Source organism: Pristiophorus japonicus, chromosome 26 (genome assembly GCF_044704955.1).
Source record: "Pristiophorus japonicus isolate sPriJap1 chromosome 26, sPriJap1.hap1, whole genome shotgun sequence".
Classification (NCBI taxonomy): Eukaryota; Metazoa; Chordata; class Chondrichthyes; family Pristiophoridae; genus Pristiophorus; species Pristiophorus japonicus.
In genome coordinates, this window is record NC_092002.1 from 24599304 (window position 1) to 24617794 (window position 18491).

The following is an 18491-nucleotide window of genomic DNA, read 5'->3' on the forward strand; positions in this document are numbered from 1 at the left end:
TCAGGACAAAAAGGAGGCTGTAAATTCCTTGCCTCACCCAAAATCCCATTCCCACAAACTGCCTCTCTCTGCCAAAGCAGGAGGGAGACACCCTGGCTGATATATAAAGAGGGGAGACTTACTGGTGTATAAAGCATGAGGTAGACATGGGGCCATTGAATGGTGGGACCTCACATTTGGAGGATGGGAGTGATTATTTATAAGCAGTGATTTTGGGAGTATGTGCTCCCTGCCAGGAGTGTCAATGCATGGGATCACGGTTGGAGACTAGACTGATTGTAAAACCTGTGTTCATGTCCAGTGAGACTGCACACCATGAGCAGAGCCTGGACATGTGACTATGTAATACCCTAAAGGTAATCTGTGTGGAGGCAGAAGATGTGGGTATGGTTCTTAATGAATACTTTGCGTCTGTTTTCAGAAAAGAGAGTGTCAATCCAAACATTGCTATCTGGGAGGATGAATGTGAAATATTAGATGAAATGAACATAGTGAGAGAGGAAGTATTAATAGGTTTAGCAGCTTTGAAAGTGGATAAATCCCCAGGCCTGGATGAAATGTATCCCAGGCTGTTAAGAGAAGCAAAAGAGGAAATAGCAGAGGCTCTGACCATCATTTTCCAATCCTCTCTGGCTACAGGTGTGGTAGCAGAGGACTGGAGGACTGCTAATGTTGTATCTTTGTTGAAAAAGGGAGAAAGGGATAGACCGAGTAATTACAGGCCAGTCAGTCTAACCTCAATGGTGGGAAAATTATTGGAAAAAATTCTGAGGGACAGGATAAATCTTCATTTAGAAAGACACGGATTAATCAAGGATTTGTTATCGGAAGGTCGTGTCTGACTAACGATTGAATTTTTTGAGGAGGTAACAAGGGTCGATGAGGATAGTGCGTATGATGTAGTGTATATGGATTTTAGCAAGGCTTTTGATAAGGTCCCACATGGCAGACTATTCACGAAAGTAAAAGCGCATGGGATCTAGGGCAAAGTGGCAAGTTGGATCCAAAATTGGCTCAAAGGCAGGAAGCAAAGGGTGATGGTTGATGGGTGTTTTTGCGACTGGAAGGTTGTTTCCAGTGGGATTCTGTAGGGCTCAGTACTGGGTCCCTTGCTTTTTGTGGTATATATCAATGATTTAGACTTGAATAGAGGGGGTATGATTAAGAAGTTTGCAGATGACACTAAAATCGGCTGTGTGGTTGCCAATGAAGAAGAAAGCTGTAGACTGCAGAAAGATATCAATGTACTGGTCAGGTGGGCAGAACAGTGGCAAATGGAATTCAATCCGAATAAGTTGAGGTAATGCATCTGGGGAGAGCTAACAAGGCAAGGGAATACACATTAAATGGTAGGACACTGAGAAGTGTAGAGGAACAAAGGGACCTTGGAGTGCATGTCCACAGATCCCTGAAAGTAGCAGGCCAGGTAGATAAGGTGGTTAAGAAGGCATATGGAATACTTGCCTTTATTAGCTGAGGCATAGAATACAAGAGCAGGGAGGTTATGCTTGAATTGTATAAAACACTAGTTCAGAGTTAAGGTACTGTGTGCAGTTCTGGTCAGCACATTACAGGAAAGATGTGATTGCACTAGAGAGGGTACAGAGGAGATTTACAAGTATGTTGCCTGGACTGGAGAATTTTAGCTATGAGGAAAGATTGGAGATGCTGGGCTCTGTTTTCTTTGGAACAGAGGAGACTGAGGAGAGACCTGTTTGAGGTGTATAAAATTATGAGGGGCCTGGATAGAGTTGATAGGAAGGACCTATTTCCCATAGCAGTGGGGTCAATAACCAGGGGACATCGATTTAAAGTAATAGGTAAGAGGTTTAGAGGGGATTTGAAGTGTTTTCAGTGGGGTGGGGGTCTGGAACTCACTGCCTGAAAGGGTGGTAGAGGCAGAAACCCTCACCACATTTAAAGGGTACTTCGATGTGCACTTGAAGTGCCGTAACTTACAGGGCTACGGACCAAGAGCTAGAAAGAGAGATTAGGCTGGGTAGCCCTTTGTCGGCTGGCACAGACACAATGGGCCAAAATGGCCTCTATTCGTGCTGTCAATTTCTATGATTCTATGAAGCATTTGTCCCTTAGAGGCTGAGACAGGAGAAGTTTTCATGGGGAATAAGGAAATGGCAGAGACGAAACAAATATATTGTATCAGCCTTCACTGTGAAGAAACAAAAAAGCAAACCAATAAAAGTGGAGAACCAAAGGGCTAATGAGATTGAGGAACTTCAAGTAATTAATGTCAGTCGAGTAAAAGTACTTGAGAAACTAATGGGACTAAAGGCTGACAAATCCCCTGGATCTGATGGCTTGCATCCTAGAATTCAAAAATAGGTGGCTGAGGAGATAGTGGATGCATTACTTGTGATTTTCCAAAATTCCAGAGATCCTAGAACAATCCCAGTGGATTGCAAGAAACCAAATGTAACTCTGCAGTTCCTGAAAAGAGGGAGAGAGAAAACCGGGAACTACAGGTTAGTTAGCCTGACATCAGTCGTGGGGAAAATGCTGGAATCTATAATTAAGGAAGTGGTAACGGCAGTTTTATGAAAGGGAAATCCCGTTTAACAAATTTATTAAAGTTTTTTGAGGATGTAACTAGCAGGGTAGATAAAGGTGAACCAGTGGGTGTAGTATATTTGGATTTCCAAAAGGCATTTGATAAGATGCCACATTAAAGATTGTTACATAAGAACATAAGAAATAGGAACAGAAGTAGGCCATACGGCCCCTCGAGCCTGCTCCGTCATTCAATAAGATCATGGCTGATCCGATCATGGACTCGGGTCCACTTCCCTGCCCGCTCCCCATAATCTCTTATCCCCTTATCGTTTAAGAAACTGTCTATTTCTGTCTTAAATTATTCAATGTCCCAGCTTCCACAGCTCTCTGAGGCAGTGAATTCCACAGATTTGCAACCCTCTGAGAGAAGAAATTTCTCCTCATCTCTGTTTTAAAATGGGTGGCCCCTTATTCTAAGATCATCCCCTCTAGTTCTAGTCTTCCCCATAGTCTTCCCCATCCTCTCTGCATCCTTGCACAAGATAAGGGATCATGGGATTGGGGGTAATATATTAGCATGGATTGAGGATTGGTTAACGGACAGAAAACAGAGAGTAGGGTTAAAAGGGTTATTTTCAGGTTGGCAGGCTGTAACACATGAGATGCCGCAAGGATCGGTGCTTGAACCTCCAGTATTTGCAATCTATATTAATGACTTTGTTGAAGGGACTCAGTGTAATGTTTGCTGATGACACAACGCTGGTGGGAAAGTAAGCTGTGAGCAGGACAAAAAGAGCATGCAAAGGAATATAGAGACGTTAAGTGAGTGGGCAGTAAGGTGGCAGATGGAGTATAATATGAGCTTATTCACTTTGGGAGGAAGAATAGAAAAGCAAAGATTTTTTAATGGTGAGAAACGATTAAATGTTGGTGTTCATGTACAGGAAACACAAGCCTAGAAATTCAGCATCGGCCATTGAGGTCCGTTTTGATGAAGAAATGCCGGCCTACTCGCTCCCAGCTGGTCCTGCAGGACAGGACGCCATTGCTGCCATTGTCAGCGCTCACTGAAAATGAGGCCGATCATGACGTCAATCAGTGTGTGATGCTCACTTGATGCACGATCTGCTATTTTTGACATCTCCGCTCTACTTCCCACCCTCTCTTAATCACGACTAGCTGTCTAAGCGTTCAGCAGCAGGAAGCAGCCCCCCCGCCCCCACCCCCAGCAGTGCTATTTAAAGGGAGCATCGTCAACAGCTTGCAGCTGACATGTTTCTCAGTTTGACGGGCTCTGTCTAAGTTTCTGAGGTGACAGGGAGTGTTGCTGCAAGTGGAGATCGCCTTCATTCTCATTTAAAGGACTCTACTTGCAGACCCCTCGCACTCAACTCTCTTCAGGCAAAGGAGTGCATTCAGTGAAGAAGAGGAGAAAATGCACAGAGAAGGAGGAGGTGCAGGAGGGCTCCTAACAGAAGGCATTACCCACCTTGGATCTTCCGAGAGCATTTCTACCTCCACTTAAGCAAGGAGCAGTGTGTTAGCAGGCTGCGCTTCACCAAGGAGGTGGTCACAGAACTCTGCCAGCTCCTGTAACCAGACCAGCAGGCAGAGAGCAGGGTGACCACGGCTCTCCCAGTGACCCTCAAGGTTACCGTGGCCCTCAATTTATTCACCAGCCTATCCTTCCTGTTTGCAGCAGGAGACATAACTAAACAACTCCCAGTTTGCCGTCTGTCGCTGCATCAGGGAGGTCACAGAGGCTCTCTAGTCCAGAACGGACTACATTGTTTTCACTTTCAACAGAGAGAAGTGGGACGGCCGCACATGTGGCTTTGCAAGGATTGTGGGCTTCTCCATGGTACAGGGCACCATCGACTGCACACATGGCTTTGTGGGTACCGTATACCAATCCTGAGATGTTCTGTAACCGCAAAGGCTAGCACTCACTTAATATGCATTTGTGCCACCACGCCCAGCACATTATGATGGTTCATGCCCGCTGTCCTGGCTGTAGTCATGATGCCTTCATCCTGACCCAGTCTGGTGTGCCAGCAATCTTCTAGCCATCACATCAAACCCAAGGGCAGCTGCTCGTAGATCAGGGCTATCCGCTCTGCACCTGGCTGATGACTCCCCTCCATAACCCCAAAGCCCGTGCACAGCACTCGTATAATGACAGCTACACTGCCACCAGGAACATCATCGGGGTACTCGCCCAGTTTGTGGTGGTCTATTGCATGCTCCACAATTTAGCCAACATGAGGGTGCAGCCCTTGCCACCAGGGATTGCGGCATCATCTCAGGAGGAGGAGGAGGAAGAGGACGGAGGGAGGAGGCATGCTGCAAATCCCCAATCTGGATGAGCTATCAGTGAACGCCACATCAGACTCAGATTCTACCGGAGCATTGTAGCGTCCGAGAGTCCCAGCGTCTAAGCATTCGTGAGTCCGAGCGTCGGAGAGTCCCAGCTGCCGAGCATCTGAGCATTCGTGCGTCCGTGAGTCCAAGTGTCCGAGCGTCAGAGAGTCCCAGCGTCTGTGAGTCCATGCCACTGGGCGACCGAGCCTGACCGTGAGTCCGGGCATTTGAACTGTAGGGTGTTCATTTCCCACTCTACTTTGATTCATAGACCTCGGGAATTACAGGAAGGACTCCACGTAACACAAAGTTTAGGCTTAACCCAACAGTTAGTTTATTGCACAAAAACCAACTAAAAATGACAGAACAAGAGTTCTGAGAAAATTGACCGAAGACATACAATCTCCCATCAGTTAGTTGTTGTTGTTGTCGATTGTAGGCTGGTGGTCGTTTGTTCCTTGGCCGGTTGTTCCTCTCCAATGTTTCCCTCTTTCTCGTCCTACTTGTCGGCTGTAGTCTTCCTTCTTGGTCGACTTGATCTTTTTCCTTCTCGTATTCTTGCTCTCAGCTCGTACATATATATCCATTTTATGAATAAATCTCCTGCTGGGCTGGGTCTTCCGTTAATATGTCTGGATCGGTCTCGATGTTTGTGGTGATCTGTTTGGACTGCTTCAGTGATGGGTTGGGGTGGCCACAATTTGCACACGGAGTCGACAGGGCAAATAATAACTCCTTATCTTTAGTGCCCCGTTATCCAAAAATGTGTGCCTTGTGGGATCCTTTGTTGCACTGGTTTTTCGTAGACTTGTAGACTCCTAAGGAACTGTTTTTCCCCTCCAGCCAATTAATCCATGGGCTCCTCTGCACGATTGTGTCAAACTCTTTGTTCCTTTGTATAATCAGGTCTCGCTCCTGACCGCAGAGATTGTATTGATCGGTGATGAGTCACCACCTGCCCCAGGCTGGCGCCCTTTTTCCCGCCCAAGCAGTCCCAAAAGTTTCTTTAAATAATTTTTAGTTCATGGCCTTTTCCTATGCGTTTTATGAAAATGTGTAACCCTTACACTTCCCCCTTTAAAGTCTCTTGTTATCAACTCAGAGATATTACTCTAGGTGGCTTCTTCTTTTCCCTGAGCCTTTTTGGGTGTATTGCAGCCGAGAGTCAAATCTCCAGATCACATGCTTTATGCTCCAAAACAATGTTTGGAAACAAAACCTTTGACAACAAAACAACATTTGGCCTTATTCCATCTGACTTCAGTTTATACTTTTACAAACCCTTTGGCCTTGGTTCATTTAATAACCCTTCAAGATTTCCTTCCCTTGTCTTTTGCTTTAATTTACAGGACAAGATGAATAGATACAACACTATTACCAACTGTACAATTACTAATGAGTGCGATACGATTCGAACCCAGGGGGGGATCTCAATATTGAGTCCCACATCCTACTGTGAAGGGGCAATCATTTCCTCGATTTTTTCCCTTACTTTTTTGTTCTTTTGGTGTAACGTATAATAATGTTTTTGGGACAGCTCAATGTTCTTTAATAGTTCAGTCAAATGTTCGGGTAATGGCGGGATATTGTATCCAAAACGTGTTATGTATCCCTGGAAGTTCGGTAACCGTTGACTGTAATACTGATATGTTGGTGGTCTGAGATAGGAATTATCCTTTCTTGTGCTACTTGTGTCTCTACCTGGGGTTTGAAGCAAAAGGTAGAATCTTTCACTGGGCACCAAGTGTCCTGGTGTACTCTATACCGACTTTCGCTGGTGGTGACCCAGTATGTCCCGTTCCCCATGTAGCGGGACATGGTCGTGAGCCATCACTTCTGTCATGTATTCAACTATCATTGCAATCCATGTATAAGCTGACCTAAGTTGTACACCTTGAGAACATTGACCACAAGGGGGTGAACTTGTGGGAGACATTCCGAACCTGGACTTTCAGGTATAAAAGGGGAAGCTCCACCCTCCTTCATCACTTGAGGTCTTGGTAATAAAGGTAACTGGTCACAGAGTGACCTTCTCTCAAGTATGGGCCTCGTATACTGTATAGTAAGGACATATCAACTTCCATGATACAGCTTGAACAAACAAACCGGCCGGTCGAAAGGATTCAGATGATAGGGGCACAATGCCACATATTCTGCATCCCAGAGTACTTAAGGAAGTGGCCCTAGAAATAGTGGATGCAATGGTGATCATCTTCCAACAGTCTATCGACTCTGGATTAGTTCCTATGGACTGGAGGACAGCTAATGTAACACCACTTTTTAAAAAAGGAGGGAAGAGAGAAAACGGGTAATTATAGACCGGTTAGCCTGACATCAGTAGTGGGGAAAATGTTGGAATTAATCATTAAGGATGAAATAGCAGTGTATTTGGAAAGCAGTGACAGGATCGGACCAAGTCAGCATGGATTTATGAAAGGGAAATCATGCTTGACGAATCTTCTGGAATTTTTTGAGGATGTAACTAACAAAGTGGACAAGGGAGAACCAGTGGATGTGGTGTATTTCGACTTTCAAAAGGCTTTTGACAAGGTCCCGCACAAGAGATTAGTGTGCAAAATTAAAGCACATGGTATTGGGGGTAATATACTGACATGGATAGAGAACTGGTTGGCAAAGAGTCGGGATAAACGGGTCCTTTTCAGAATGGCAGGCAGTGACTAGTGGAGTGCCGCAGGGCTCAGTGTTGGGACCCCAGCACTTTACAATATACATCAATAATTTAGATGAAAGAATTGAGTGTAATATCGCCAAGTTTGCAGCTGACACTAAGCTGGGTGGCGGTGTGAGCTGTGAGGAGGATGCTAAGAGGCTGCAGGGTGACTTGGACAGGTTAGGTGAGTGGGCAAATGCATGGCAGATGCAGTATAATGTGGATAAATGTGAGGTAATCCATTTTGGGGGCAAAAACACGAAGGCAGAATATTATCTGGATGGCGGCAGATTAGGAAAAGGGGAGGTGCAACGAGACCTGGGTGTCCTGGTTCATCAGTCACTGAAAGTGGGCATGCAGGTACAGCAAGCGGTAAAGAAGGCAAATGGTATGTTGGCCTTCATAGCTAGGGGATTTGAGTATAGGAGCAGGGAGGTCTTACTCCAATTGTACAGGGCCTTGGTGAGGCCTCACCTGGAATATTGTGTACAGTTTTGGTCTCCTAATCTGAGGAAGGACATTCTTGTATTGAGGGAGTGCAGTGAAGGTTCACCAGACTGATTGCAGGAATGGCAGGACTGACATATGAGGAGAGACTGGATCAACTGGGCCTTTATTCACTGGAATTTAGAAGGATGAGAGGGGATCTCATAGAAACGTATAAGATTCTAATGGGACTGGACAGGTTAGATGCGGGAAGAATGTTCCCAATGTTGGGGAAGCTCAGAACCAGGGGACACATTCTTAGGATAAGGGGTAGGCCATTTTGGACTGAGATGAGGAGAAACTTCTTCACTCAGAGTTGTTAACCTGTGGAATTCCCTCCTGCAGAGAGTTGTTGATGCCAGTTCATTGGAGATATTCAAGAGGGAGTTAGATATGGCCCTTATGGCTAAGGGGATCAAGGGGTATGGAGAGAAAGCAGGAAAGGGATACTGAGGGAATGATCAGCCATGATCTTATTGAAGGTGGTGCAGGCTCGAAGGGCCAAATGGCCGACTCCTGCACCTATTTTCTATGTTTCTATGTTTCTATGTGTACCTTCTCTCTAACATCCCTCCAGAATAGCACCAGTTATTGAGTCTTCCAATTTCACCACATACTGAGGGGTTTTATGATATTTCACATGTACCCCATTCCGAATTACCCCAACGTTTTCCACCTGGTATACCGGTACGGGTCGTTGTGACTGATCCATCACTGATATTCTAAGCACGATCCCCATTATAGACTGTTTACTCTGGCCAGAGTTGACTGGGACTGGGTACGCTTCGGAGGCTGACCGTAGCTGGCACGAATTCAGGTTATTGTAGACACTCAAAAACTTTTAGATGCTTGTTACTAACCCACGATGGTACGTGGCCTTGTTTTAAATCCTCTAAATTACTGCATCCTTCATCTAACAACCAAGCCCCGTACATGACACACACATCATTCTGAGCAGCTTGATCTGACGCGTTTCCACCCTCCTTTATTAAAGCATTGATGGTCTGAGCGTGCGTGAGACCGTGAGTCAGGGCATCAGAGAGTCCGAGTCCAAGCGTCCGAGAATCCGAACATTGGGGAGACCGAGCGTCTGAGTCCGTGAGTCCGATAGTGTGAGTCCGAGCGTTCCTGAGTCCGAGCGTTCCTGAGTCCGGGCGTCCGAGAGTCGGAGCGTCAGGGGAGTCGGGGCATTTGAGTCCGAGAGTCAGGGCGTGCGTCCAAGCATTTCTGAGTCCAATCCTTTCAGTTCTCTCGCCCCTTCGTCCTTTATCTTGAAGCTCCCTCTTGTGGTAATTCCTGCTAAAGTCTGACAGTGCTGCACTGTGCAGTTTCTGGCAGTGTCTGCCTGTCTAATGCTGGACTATTGAGTCGGGTATATAGTAATTCGTTGGCTCTAAAGTGCTTTGGGAGGTCCGGAGGTCGTGAAAGACGCTATATAAATGCAAGTCTTTTAACTCCTCTGCTCTTCCTCGAAATAGTGCCATGGGATCTTTTATGTCCACTTGAGAGCCTCATCCGAAAGATGGCACCTCCGACAGTACAATTACTTGAAGTGTAATGACTTGTAATGTGGGAAACGTGGCAGCCAATTTGCGCACAGAAAGGTTCAACAAACAGCAATGTGATAATGGCCAGATCATCTGTTTTAGTGACATTGATTGAGGGATAAATATTGGCCAGGACACCGGGGATAACTCCCCTGCTCCTCTTCGAAATAGTGCCATAGGATCTTTTACGTCAACCTGAGACAGCAGACAGGGCCTCGGTTTAACGTCTCATCTAAACGACGTGTTCTCCCTGGTGTCCTGACCAATATTTATCCCTCGATCAACGGCAGAAAAAAAAAATTATTTGGTCATTATCACACTGCTATTTATGGGAAAATGTTGTGCAGAAAATTGGCTGCCTCGTTTCCAACATTATAACAGTGACTATACTTTTAAAAGTACTTCATTGGCTGCAGAGCGCTTTGAGCAAGGTTGAGCGGAATATAAATCAAGCATTGAATGCAGCAACAGAAATAATGACAGAACGTTCTGCAAATACACAACCTGTCAGCAGCGGGCAGAGAAAAGACCGTTTCAGTGCTGGGGCGTGGGCTGCTCGTGGGAACTGGGGGAATAAGTCAAGCCCTTTCTCGGATGGATACAATCGGGCACGCTGCGGTCCTCGGGGCGATAAGTGTCTGGACAGGCTTCATAAAGAGCTAGAAAGCGTTAGAAGATGCTGGGTGATGAGCAGCGATGATCTGAGTCAGACTGAACAGCAGCACAATATAAACTCGCTCCAGGAAACCGTCCACTGGGACGCTGGAATTTGCTGCTTCTTGATCACTCCATTTTTACTTTATTCTTAAATAATATATCGATTTTAAAAACACCCAATAAGTGTAAAGTTCTGTCCCCTCAGTACAGATTCACACGAGGCATGTAGTGAAGCACCTTTATTTCACAGCTCTGGAATGCTGCACTTGCCTGAGACCTGTCCTTGTATATCTGTCTCTTGCAAGTGCACCCCTGGTGGTAAGGTATGCTGGTGGTTACAGGTCATATCTTATTACAGTCATGTATAGCATGTTAGGATACAGTTCTATATAATAATGTAAGATACATGACATCACCCTCCCCCAAGGTCTTATTGTCTTTATAGGTTCAGTCTCTCAGGTAGTCTACGCTCTCGCGTGGAGTTTCTGAGTTGTGGTTCAGTTGTTTGCCTTGGTGTCTGTTTTTCTTTGGGTGTGGTTGCTGGTATCTCGCCTGGGCTGTCTATTTCGATTGGTGTGATTGTTGTTGAGTCGCCTGGGCTGTCTGTTGGGATTACCCTTTCCTCAGGTTGTTCCCTCTGTCTGTCCAACAGGTGTGGTGCGAGTTCCACATTGTAGTCTGCCTCTGGTTCCGCAGTGTTGTTGGTAAATCTGCTTTTGACTTGGTCTTCATGCCTCCGGCAGGTTTTGCCATTGTCCATTTGTACTACCAGTAGCCTGTTTCCTTCCTTGCCCGTTACTGTCCCTGCAAGCCATTTGGGACCCCTGCCATAGTTTAGTACAAACACTTTGTCCCCTATCTCATTCAACTCCCCCCTCGAATTTCTGTCATGGTACTCAGTCAGCTTACGGCGCTTTGCCTCAACGATTTCGTGCATGTCTGAGAGGATTAATGAGAGCCTTGTTTTTAAAGTCCTTTTCATCAACATTTGCGCGGGGTGATCCCAGTCAGTGAGTGCGGACGAAATCTGTATGCCAGCAACAGTCGCGACAGGCGACCCTGCAGCGTGGGACCTTAGAAACATAGAAACATAGAAAATAGGTGCAGGAGCAGGCCATTCAGCCCTTCTAGCCTGCACCGCCATTCAATGAGTTCATGGCTGAACATGCAACTTCAGTACCCCATTCCTGCTTTCTCGCCATACCCCTTGATCCCCCGAGTAGTAAGGACTTCATCTAACTCCTTTTTGAATATATTTAGTGAATTGGCCTCAACTACTTTCTGTGGTAGAGAATTCCACAGGTTCACCACTCTCTGGGTGAAGAAGTTTCTCCTCATCTCGGTCCTAAATGGCTTACCCCTTATCCTTAGACTGTGACCCCTGGTTCTGGACTTCCCCAACATTGGGAACATTCTTCCTGCATCTAACCTGTCTTAACCCGTCAGAATTTTAAATGTTTCTATGAGATCCCCTCTCATTCTTCTGAACTCCAGTGAATACAAGCCCAGTTGATCCAGTCTTTCTTGATAGGTCAGTCCCACCATCCCGGGAATCAGTCTGGTGAATCTTCGCTTAACTCCCTCAATAGCAAGAATGTCCTTCCTCAAGTTAGGAGACCAAAACTGTACACAATACTCCAGGTGTGGCCTCACCAAGGCCCTGTTCTCAAATCCCCTCGCTATGAAGGCCAACATGCCATTTGCTTTCTTAACTGCCTGCTGTACCTGCATGCCAACCTTCAATGACTGATGTACCATGACACTCAGGTCTCGCTGTACCTCCCCTTTTCCTAATCTGTCACCATTCAGATAATAGTCTGTCTCTCTGTTTTTGCCACCAAAGTGGATAACCTCACATTTATAAACATTATACTTCATCTGCCATGCATTTGCCCACTCACCTAACCTATCCAAGTCACTCTGCAGCCTCATAGCATCCTCCTCGCAGCTCACACTGCCACCCAACTTAGTGTCATCCGCAAATTTGGAGATACTAAATTTAATCCCCTCATCTAAATCATTAATGTGCAATGTAAACAGCTGGGGCCTCAGCACAGAACCTTGCGGTACCCCACTAGTCACTGCCTGCCATTCTGAAAAGTACCCATTTACTCCTACTCTTTGCTTCCTGTCTGACAACCAGTTCTCAATCCACGTCAGCACACTACCCCCAATCCCATGTGCTTTAACTTTGCACATTAATCTCTTGTGTGGGACCTTGTCGAAAGCCTTCTGAAAGTCCAAATATACCACATCAACTGGTTCTCCCTTGTCCACTTTACTGGAAACATCCTCAAAAAATTCCAGAAAATTTGTCAAGCATGAGTTCCCTTTCACAAATCCATGCTGACTTGGACCTATCATGTCACCTCTTTCCAAATGCGCTGCTATGGCATCCTTAATAATTGATTCCATCATTTTACCCACGACTGAGGTCAGGCTGACCGGTCTATAATTCCCTGTTTTCTCTCCCTCCTTTTTTAAAAAGTGGGGTTACATTGGCTACCCTCCACTCGATAGGAACTGATCCAGAGTCAATGGAATCTTGGAAAATGACTGTCAATGCATCCGCTATTTCCAAGGCTACTTCCTTAAGTACTCTGGGATGTAGTCCATCAGGCCCTGGGGATTTATCAGCCTTCAATCCCATCAATTTCCCCAACACAATTTCCCGACGAATAAAGATTTCCCTTAGTTCCTCCTCCTTACTAGACCCTCTGACCCCTTTTATATCCGGAAGGTTGTTTGTGTCCTCCTTAGTGAATACCGAACCAAAGTACTTGTTCAATTGGTCTGCCATTTTTTTGTTCCCCGTTGTGACTTCCCCTGATTCTAATTGCAGGGGACCTACGTTTGTCTTTACTAACCTTTTTCTCTTTACATATCTATAGAAACTTTTGCAATCCGCCTTAATGTTCCCTGCAAGCTTCTTCTCGTACTCCATTTTCCCTGCCCTAATCAAGCCCTTTGTCCTCCTCTGCTGAGTTCTAAATTTCTCCCAGTCCCCGGGTTCGCTGCTATTTCTGGCCAATTTGTATGCCACTTCCTTGGCTTTAATACTATCCCTGATTTCGCTTGATAGCCACGGTTGAGCCACCTTGAATTTTAAACATGCCTTGTTTAATGATTTGCACTGCTCTCTCCGCCTGGCCGTTGGAGGCCGGCTTGAACGGTGCCGTCTTGACGTGATTTATGCCGTGGTCAATTATAAAGTCTTGGAATTCTGCGCTGGTGAAGCACGGACCATTGTTACTGACCAATATGTCAGGGATTCCGTGCGTTGCAAACATGGTTGCGAGGCTCTCCACAGTGGTGGAGGTTGTGCTCGAGTTTAAAATGGTGCATTCGATCCACTTTAAAATGCATCTACAACTACGAGGAATATTTTGCCCATGAATGGGCCCGCATAGTCTACGTGCACCCGCAACTACAGTTTGGTAGGCCAGGGCCGGGGGCTCAGTGGAGCCTCCCTGGGGGCATTGCTGAGTTGGGCACAAATGGTGCACCTTCGGACGCAGAGCTCCAAGTCCGGGTCAATACCAGGCCACCAGATGTGGGATCTGGCTACGGCCTTCATGAGAACGATCCCCGGGTGCTCGCGGTGGAGCTCCCGGACAAATGCCTCTCTGCCTCGCAGAGGCATGACTACTCGGCTGCCCCACATCAGGCAGTCTGCTTGTAGTGATAGCTCATGCATGCACCTGTGAAAGGGTTTTAATTCCTCAGGGCAGGCATCGCGAGTCTCTGGCCAGTCACCGGTTAGGACACATCTTTTTACTAAGGATAACGTGGGGTCGCTGGCCGTCCAGGCTCTGATTTGGCGAGCCGTCATGGGCGAACCTGTGGACTCAAAGGCATTGATTACCATGACTATCTCACAGTCCTGTTCGTCAGACCCTTCCGTGGTCGCCAGGGGTAGCCTGCTGAAAGTGTCGGCACAGTCGTCTGTGACTGGTCTGTTCCTTATGGTGTAGTCGTACGACACAAGCATGAGTGCCCACTGTTGAATGCGCGCCGAGGCGTTGGCGTTTATTGCCTTGCTCTCGGATAGGAGGGACGTGAGGGGCTTGTGGTCGGTTTCTAATGCGAACTTGGCCCCGAAAAGGTATTGGTGCATCTTTTTGACACCGTACACGCACGCGAGCGCCTCCTTCTCTACCATTCCGTACCCGCGCTCCGCCCGCGAAAGTGACCTGGAGGCATAAGCTATGGGTTGTAATTTGCCCGCACTATTGACATGTTGCAAAACGCACCCGATCCCATGCGCTGACACATCGCATGTGAGAACTAGCTTTTTACCTGGGTCAAAGAAAGTCAAAACACTGTTGGAACACAGAAGGTTGCGTGCCTTGTTGAAGGCGGGTTCCTGGGTGTCCCCCCAAAACCAATCGCACCCCTTCCTGAGTAGCATGTGGAGAGGCTCCAGCAGCGTGCTTAAGTTCTGCATAAAGTTCCCAAAGTAATTGAGTAGCCCGAGAAAGGCGCGCAGTTCTGAGACATTCCGGGGCCTGGGTGCCAGGCGAATTGCTTGTTTTGGACTCTGTTGGGCGGATTCCATCAGCTGCAATCCTTCTGCCCAAAAATTCAACCTTGGGTGCGAGAAACAGGCACTTGGATTTCTTGATTCGTAGGCCTACCCAATCCAACCGCTTTAGTACTTCCTCCAAATTACGGAGATGGGAGTCGGTGTCCCTGCCTGTGATAAGTATGTCGTCTTGAAATACAACCGTCCCCGGGATGAACTTGAGCAGACTCTCCATGTTGCGCTGGAATATAGCAGCTGCCGACCTGATGCCGAATGGGCATCGATTGTACATGAAAAGGCCTCGATGTGTGTTGATGGTGGTGAGTAGCTTGGATTCCTCGGTCAATTCTTGCGTCATATACGCAGATGTGAGGTCTAATTTTGAGAAAAGTTTACCTCCAGCCAATGTGGCAAATAAGTCCTCCGCTCTGGGCAGCGGGTACTGGTCCTGTCGGGTAGATTTGTAGTCCCCACAGATTCGTACGGATCCATCAGGCTTCATGACTGGGACGATGGGACTTGCCCAGTCGCTAAATTCCACAGGTGATATAATGCCTTCCCGCAGAAGCCTGTCTAGTTCATGTTCAATCTTTTCCCTCATCACATAGGGTACAGCTCTGGCCTTGTGATGGACCGGTCTAGCATCCTGTGTGATGTACATTTTGACTTTTGCCCCTTTGAAAGTGCCCACACCTGGCTGAAAGAGATGTTCAAATTGCTTTATAATAGTTGAGCAGTAGGTCCGTTCCTCTAATGACATGGCATGGACATCATCCCATTTCCAGTTTAGTTTTGTCAGCCAGCTTCTCCCCAGCAGTGCTGGGGGGTCTCCGGGGACAATCCACAGGGGAAGTCGGTTCACTGTTCCTTTGTGTGTGACAGAGAGCATGGCGCTGCCGAGGACCGGTACGATTTCTTTGGTATAGGTCCTTAGTTTGGTGTCGACCCTTGTGAGTTTTGGTCTGTCTCTTTTATGCGGTCACAGTTGTTCAAATTGTTGAGCGCCCATGAGAGATTGACTCGCTCCCGTATCCAGCTCCATGTTGACAGATATCCCGTTGAGTAGGACCCTCAACGTAGGAGGCGTCCTGTTGTAGGAGTAGCGGCCATTGATCGCGTTGACCTGCTGTACATCAGTGTCCCGGGTACCGTCCCCACCATCTTCTGGTCCGCTTTCCAACCCATCCGATTCGTATACCAGCCGAGCTGCCGTTTTTTTGCTCATGTGGGCCAAATGCCCTGTATATTCACAATTTCTGCAAACAGCCTGCTGAAATCGACATCCCCTTGACAAGTGCCCACTCCCACACCTCCAGCACAGACCTGTTCCATTGTTCACCAAGTCAACCATTGTCATGTATCTTACATTATTATATAGAATTGTATCCTAACATGCTATACATGACTGTAATAAGATATGACCTGTAACCACCAGCATACCTTACCACCAGGGGTGCACTTGCAAGAGACAGGTATATAAGGACAGATCTCAGGCAAGTGCAACATTCCAGAGCTGTGAAATAAGGTCCAGAGTGACCTTGACTTCACTACATGCCTCGTGTGACTCTGTACTGAGGGGACAGGACTTTACAGTGGCGACGAGTTACGGGATTACAGAATCCACAGAATGGCGAACAACGGATTAGATGAAAAGTACAATGCGGGAGACAATTGGGAGGACTTTATCGAAAGGCTCCAGCAAAGCTTTTTAATCAAAGACTGGTTAGGCGACGATAAGGCAGACAAAAGAAGAGCCCATCTCTTGACCAGCTGTGGCTCGAAAACATACGCTTTAATGAAGGATCTGTTGGCACCCGAGAAACCAGCAAGCAAGTCGTTTGAAGAATTGAGCACACTGGTAAGAGACCACCTGAAGCCAGTGAGCAGCCTACACATAGCCAGACACAAGTTCGACCACTATAGACGCTGTGTGGCCCAGAGCATAGAAACATAGAAAATAGGTGCAGGATTAGGCCATTCGGCCCTTCTAGCCTGCACCGCCATTCAATGAGTTCATGGCTGAACATGCAACTTCAGTACCCCCTTCCTGCTTTATCGCCATACCTCTTGATCCCCCTAGTAGTAAGGACTTCATCAAACTCCTTTTTGAATATATTTAGTGAATTGGCCTCAACAACTTTCTGTATAGAGAATTCCACAGGTTCACCACTCTCTGGGTGAAGAAGTTTCTCCTCATCTTGGTCCTAAATGGCTTACCCCTTATCCTGAGACTGTGACCCCTGGTTCTGGATTTCCCCAACATTGGGAACATTCTTCCTGCATCTAACCTGTCTAAACCCATCAGAATTTTAAACGTTTCCATGAGGCCCCCTCTCATTCTTCTGAACTCCAGTGAATGCAAGCCCAGTTGATCCAGTCTTTCTTGATAGGTCAGTCCCGCCATCCCGGGAATCAGTCTGGTGAACCTTCGCTGCACTCCCTCAATAGCAAGAATGTCCTTCCTCAAGTTAGGAGACCAAAACTGTACACAATACTCCAAGTGTGGCTTCACCAAGGCCCTGTACAACTGTAGTAACACCTCCCTGCCCCTGTACTCAAATCCCCTCGCTATGAAGGCCAACATGCCATTTGCTTTCTTAACCGCCTGCTGTACCTGCATGCCAACCTTCAATGACTGATGTACCATGATACCCAGGTCTCGTTGCACCTCCCCTTTTCCTAATCTGTCACCATTCAGATAATAGTCTGTCTCTCTGTTTTTACCACTAAAGTGGATAACCTCACATTTATCCACATTATACTTCATCTGCCATGCATTTGCCCACTCACCTAACCTATCCAAGTCACTCTGCAGCCTCATAGCATCCTCCTCGCAGCTCACACTGCCACCCAACTTAGTGTCATCCGCAAATTTGGAGATACTACATTTAATCCCCACGTCTAAATCATAAGCATACCCGACTTCGTGGCGGAACTTCGGAGGTTGGCTAGTTTATGTGAGTTCTACGATGAACTGAGGAGAGAAATGCTGAGAGACTTTTTCATTGAAGGAATAGGCCACGCAGGCATATTCTGAAAGCTCATCGAGACCAAGAACCTGACCTTAGAGGCAGCAGCACTGGTTGCACAGACATTCTTGGTAGTGAAAGAAGAAACGAGGTTGATTTCCAATGCAGGTACGACAACTAACGAAATATCGGAACAAGAAGTTCACAACACTCAACAAGCTGCTACCCCCACACACAGACAAAACCGGGAGAACAGGCTCTCGACAGCAGGCAGAAGCCATCAAGGGTCACAGGAACGGCCGTTCACACCTCATCAACCCACAATGCGAGCAATCAACTACAAACTGAGAGAAGCTCAAGAGAGATCAGCCAGACGCAGCTCATTCTTTGGGTGTGGTTGCTGGTATCTCGCCTGGGCTGTCTGTTTTGATTGGTGTGATTGTTGTTGACTCGCCTGGGCTGACTGTTGGGATTGCCCTTTCCTCAGGTTGTTCCCTCTGTCTGTCCACCAGGTGTGGTGCGAGTTCCACGTTGTAGTCTGCCTCTGGTTCCGCAGTGTTGTTGGTAAATCTGCTTTTGACTTGGCCATCAAATACACAACCTGTCAGCAGCGGGCAGAAAAAAGACCGTTTCAGTGCTGGGGCGTGGGCTGCTCATGGGAACTGGGGGAATAAGTCAAGCCCTTTCTCGGATGGATACAATCGGGCACGCTGCGGTCCTCGGGGCGATAAGTGTCTGGACAGGCTTCATAAAGAGCTAGAAAG